Here is a 6,150-nt window from a genome sequence, read left to right as displayed (position 1 = left end):
TGCAAAACGTCATGTTTCGGATGAATCCAGGTTCTATTTAAAGCATCATGATGCTCGCATCCATGTTTGGTGACATCGCGGTGAACGCATATTGGAAGTGTGAATTCGTCATCGCCATACTGGCGTATCACCCAGCGTGATGGTATGGGGTGCCATTGGTTACACGTTTCGGTCACCTCTTGTTCGCGTTGACGGCATGGACGTTACAGTTCAGATGTGTTACGACCCGTGGCTCTACCCTTCATTCGATCCCTGCGAAACCCTACATTTCAGCCGGATAATGCAGGACCGCATGTTGCAGGTCCTGTGCGGGCCTTTCTGGATACAGAAAATGTTCGACTGCTGCCCTGGCCAGCACATTCTCCAGATCTCTCACCAACTGAAAACGTCTGGTCAATGGTGGCCGAGCAACTGGCTCGTCACAATACGCCAGTCACTACTCTTGATGAACTGTGGTATCGTGTTAATGCTGCATGGGCAGCTGTACCTGTACACACCATCCAAGATCTGTTTGACCTAATGCCCAGGCGTATCAAGGCCATTATTACGGCCAGAGGTGGTTGTTCTGGGTACTGATTTCTCGGGATCTATAGACCCAAATTGCGTGAAAATGTAATCACATGTCAGTTCTAGTATAATATGTCTACCACTGAATACCCGTTTATCATCTGCATTTCTACTTGGTGTAGCAATTTTAATGGCCAGTAGTGCAAATAATTTGGCGTGGAATATTGACAACTATGCATGTCGTTTATTTAGTAGCATTTTATTCCAGATTAGAACGAACGGAGTCACACAGTGTTACCGCAATTTCTACAAATAATAAGTCTTCAGAGCTATTGTGAACCAGATAACTGAAATATTTGTGAGGATACCTCTTGTAAGCCGTGCTGGACTATTTACAGTCAATATTTCACAGCGTTCTATACGTAGCAGCGTGTTCCTCCACTATCGCTAATTTCTGCGATATCTGGTTTTCAGTCGTTGCATATCTACTCTATTCAGTATAGTGGCTTTTGTTCGAAAAAGAAGAATGGAAACTGCACTCTGTGTGCGTCACATTTGTGGTTGCCTAACAACGCGAATTGTATCATTGGCCACTCGGAATCGTTAAGTCACTTAGTAACATATGACAAAGCAGGAAACGCAGCTAATGGAATGGAAACCGCCGCTAGCATCCCTCTTTCTGCTGCGGTAGACACTTTGTACTAATAATGGACTGTCCATTCCAAAGGGTGCATTCCGGCATTCTGCTGTGTAGCTGTTCGTATGATGCCATGTTCTGGATACTGCATTTGCACGTCATTTGTGTGGAAAAGCATTCATACATGAGGAGTATCATACCAATTATCGACATCCGTCCACAGTCACAAACGAGATAGATTGCAATAAGCACCCACAGATATCATAAACAACCGAGAATTCTCAGTGCGAACAAAACACCAGATCCTGACATAATCGTTGTTAGAGTCTACAGAGAATATTTAACGAGGAACCCTTGCAAAGGTAACAGCCCAAGTAAAGAGCATAGATTGCTCCTGTTACAAAAATGGATGCACATAATTACAGAACAGTATCACTAAGGTGGTCTGTTGCAGAATCCTGGAGCATTTCTTCAGTTTGAACATAATGGTATCTTTGTTCTAACAGAAGCTTGTTTCAAAGAATCAGAGTAGTGTAACACCAAGACCTCCATCACACTTACTGCATCGTAAACATCACCAAGTGGGATGCTCAAGACACGTCGCTGTACCCACGACTCAAGCCACGCACTCATTATTTATCATGTGACAGGTTATGCCCTCCTTATCTACCACATGACAACCAATTTCCCTTATCTATGTAGTCACAGACCGAGATGGCAGTAAGGCACGCCCCTCTCCACCAATGACAGTGCAGTATTTTAGCGCGAAACAGACAATCACAGTTCGTGGCTTGTGACATGATGTGGCGTCCTAGATAAGGCTGGGCATGGCCCCAGGGCACGACTTGTTTGTTAATGCTGCACTAAAAGGCAGGAGGCCCCATAGCTATACTACTAATTAGCATGAATTCAGGGAGTCCACTCATGCAATATACAACATGCTTTATTTGTACATGATCTCATCCGAACAATATATTCAAGGTAACAGTTAGACCCCTTTCTTCAAGATTTGCTAACCATGATGTGATCATTCAGATCATCTGCATTGATATGTGATTATTTCGATGATTTTTTTTAATCTATTAATATGATCTCGCTGTCTTTCCCTATGTCTAGGAATATTATGAGGATCTTGGGTTTCCAGCTGTATAAGTTGGCCGAAAAGGCGCGACTTTTTGATGAGTGACACTTCCACAATTTTCTTCCACATAACCCCAATATCAAATAAGATCTGTAGCACAATAAGATTGCTCGCTGATGATGTTGAAAGTATCGGTGTTGGATGAACGTGTGGAAATGCGGAAAGACTTAGTGTACAAAAAAATTTGCAGTTGGTGTAACGTGTGGCAGTTCTCTTTAAATGTAGGCAACTCGAAGACAATGTTGAGATATTTGTTTATAAAATATATGTGTATTTCTCATTGATATTAAGAGCAGAGCCTAACTCTAGAACGTATGTGCACCTTTCTTCTCTAACTTTTTTTTTGTGGTCATCAGTCTACTGACTGGTTTGATGCGGCCCGCCATAAATTCCTGTGCTAACCTCTTCATCTCAGAGTAGCACTTGCAACCTACGTCCTCAATTATTTGCTTGACGTATTCCAATCTCTGTCTTCCTCTACAGTTTTTGCCCTCTACAGCTCCCTCTAGTAGCATGGAAGTCATTCCCTCATGTCTTAGCAGATGTCCTATCATCCTGTCCCTTCTCCTTATCAGTGTTTTCCACATATTCCTTTCCTCTACGATTCTGCGTAGAACCTCCTCATTCCTTACCTTATCAGTCCACCTAATTTTCAACATTCGTCTATAGCACCACATCTCAAATGCTTCGATTCTCTTCTGTTCCTGGTTTCCCACAGTACATGTTTCACTACCATACAATGCTGTACTCCAGACGTACATCCTCAGAAATTTCTTCCTCAAATTAAGGCCGGTATTTGATATTAGTAGACTTCTCTTGGCCAGAAATGCCTTTTTTGCCATAGCGAGTCTGCTTTTGATGTCCTCCTTGCTCCGTCCGTCATTGGTTATTTTACTGCCTAGGTAGCAGAATTCCTTAACTTCATTGACTTCGTGACCATCAATCCTGATGTTAAGTTTCTCGCTGTTCTCATTTCTACTACTTCTCATTACCTTCGTCTTTCTTCCATTTACTCTCAAACCATACTGTGTACTCATTAGACTGTTCATTCCGTTCAGCAGATCATTTAATTCTTCTTCACTTTCACTCAGGATAGCAAAGTCATCAACGAATCGTATCATTGAAATCCTTTCACCTTGTATTTTAATTCCACTCCTGAACCATTCTTTTATTTCCATCATTGTTTCCTCGATGTACAGATTGAAGAGTAGGGGCGAAAGGCTACAGCCTTGTCTTACACCCTTCTTAATACGAGCTCTTCGTTCTTGATCGTCCACTCTTATTATTCCCTCTTGGTTGTTGTACATATTGTAAATGACCCGTCTCTCCCTATAGCTTACCCCTACTTTTTTCAGAATCTCGAACAGTTTGCACCATTTTATATTGTCGAACGCTTTTTCCAGGTCGACAAATCCTATGAAAGCGTCTTGATTTTTCTTTAGCCTTGCTTCCATTATTAGCCGTAACGTCAGAATTGCTTCTCTCGTCCCTTTACTTTTCCTAAAGCCAAACTGATCGTCACCTAGCGCATTCTCAATTTTCTTTTCCATTCTTCTGTATATTATTCTTGTAAGCAGCTTCGATGCATGAGCTGTTAAGCTGATTGTGCTACAATTCTCGCACTTGTCAGCTCTTGCCGTCTTCGGAATTGTGTGGATGATGCTTTTCCGAAAGTCAGATGATATATCGCCAGACTCATATATTCTACAGACCAACGTGGATAGTCGTTTTGTTGCCACTTCCCCCAATGATTTTAGAAATTCTGATGGAATGTTACCTGTCCCTTCTGCCTTATTTGACCGTAAGTCCTCCAAAGCTCTTTTAAATTCCGATTCTAATACTGGATCCCCTATCTCTTCTAAATCGACTCCTGTTTCTTCTTCTATCACATCAGACAAATCTTCACCCTCATAGATGCTTTCAATGTATTCTTTCCACCTATCTGCTCTCTCCTCTGCATTTAACAGTGGAATTCCCGTTGCACTCTTAATGTTACCACCGATGCTTTTAATGTCACCAAAGATTGTTTTGACTTTCCTGTATGCTGAGTCTGTCCTTCCAACAATCATATCCTTTTCGATGTCTTCACATTTTTCCTGCAGCCATTTCTAACTACATATACACAAATTTCGTGGAAGTCAATCTATGAAGGCAACGGCCATGCCACAGTGGCTACACCGGTTCCCGTCAGAACATCGAAGTTTAGCGGTGTTGGGCATGGCCGGCACTTGGATGGGTGACCGTCCGGACCACCATGCGCTGTTGCCATTTTTCAGGGTGCGCCCAGCCTCGTGATGCCAATTGAGGAGCTACTCGACCGAATAGCAGCGGCTCCGGTCAAAGAAAACCATCATAACGACGGGGAGAGCGGTGTGCTGACCACATGGCCCTCCTATCTGCATCCTCACATGAAGATGATACGGCGGTCGGATGGTCCCGATGGGTCACTTGTGGCCTGAAGACGGAGTGCAATCTATGAAGGATACCAGTGATCTGTATTTCAAATCAGACCTTTCTAGACATTCAGAGACATGCGGTATTCGTTTGTTAAAACATGCAAATGTAATTTCACTTCCGTTGTTTTTTCAGTCTAGCTCACTTCTGCCTGGTCTTCTGCCTTTTGCACTGCAGAGCTGACTTACATGTTTTTCGCTGGCTTAAATAAGACTAAGCTTATGAATACCTATTCTATGGTTGTAATGTATAGAATACATTCCTTTCTGATTGTTTTTTGAGTGCTAGCTCACTTCTGCCAGGTCTTCTGCCTCCTGCACTGCAGAGCTGAGTTACATATTTTTCGCTGGCTTTAAATAAGACTAAGCTTATGAATATCTATTCTACGGTTATAATTTATAGAATACTTTCCTTTCTCCGAATTCTGGTATGCATATATATTTATTAAATATTTTTCAGAATATTCAACGGCTGGAACAGAGAAGTCGACACGAATTGTTGGGAGGCGTAATGACTGGAACACACCATGTTCAGTCATTAATTTGTCTTTGAACGAGGTACAAAGCAGCCCTGAGATACATTACCGATCATCTAAAGTATCGAATAGTAATTTTTGTGTAAGCTGTGATGAAAATGGTTCGGTCATTGGTCTCCAATCAATGATGTTGTCTGTCTCCAACAGCAGCTAGACCCAGGGTCCATTGTACTATATCCAGTGGTAGAAAGAAAATGTAGTATTCTCATACAGCACTCCGTACTGGGCATATGTACTTTCTTTTCCAAGCACGAACCCCATGGGATAATAGAATCACTCGCCACCATCAAGTGAAGTGTTGTTCTCTCGTGATGATTGTTATCTGCATCTGTTACACAGATGTCATTTAATTTAATTAATGAACTGAATCGTCTCTCTGAGAACTTTCACCAATTAAGAGAAAGCGGAGAGATAGAACATGAAACAGAATGTGTAACGAGACAATTTTTCCCAACACTTCTCTGTAATCTAATTAATTACTAACGAATTAATTCAAATTACTCTCGAAGCTTGGTAGTGCGGATGTAACTGAAAGAAACACCAAAAATTACGAATCTGATAAGTACTTATCAATTCCACTTCAATTCGGCGAAAAATATGTGTAATTTTTTCCGTATGTTGGATCGCCTGTTGACTGTGAGAGAGTGGAGACTGCAGGAGCCGTAGAACTACAGGAGTCGTAAAACTGTTCTTCATGGATAGGTTGATTTCCGAGCTAGGTACACACTGGTCAGATAAATGCTATCATAGTGTGTCTCATGTTCCGATAATTGTCTTGCAGAGAGTTGGAGGCAGCATTTGGCAGGTGTAAACTTCTATTGTGAGAAGCAGCGTAAGAAATGATTTCTAAAAAGATAAACATGTGCAAGGCGATGG

At 41.9% G+C, this 6,150-nt stretch overlaps 1 pseudogene; it reads left to right on the top strand.

The window, feature by feature from the left end:
• The first annotated feature begins 4,435 nt into the window (after positions 1-4,435).
• Positions 4,436-4,553, top strand: LOC126177718 (5S ribosomal RNA; annotated as a pseudogene).
• The last annotated feature ends 1,597 nt before the right edge of the window (positions 4,554-6,150 follow it).

The sequence above is a fragment of the Schistocerca cancellata genome, chromosome 3, assembly GCF_023864275.1.
Source record: "Schistocerca cancellata isolate TAMUIC-IGC-003103 chromosome 3, iqSchCanc2.1, whole genome shotgun sequence".
In the NCBI taxonomy this organism is placed as follows: domain Eukaryota; kingdom Metazoa; phylum Arthropoda; class Insecta; order Orthoptera; family Acrididae; genus Schistocerca; species Schistocerca cancellata.
Note: the sequence above shows the minus strand (reverse complement) of the source record. Positions and strands in the feature narration are given on the sequence as shown.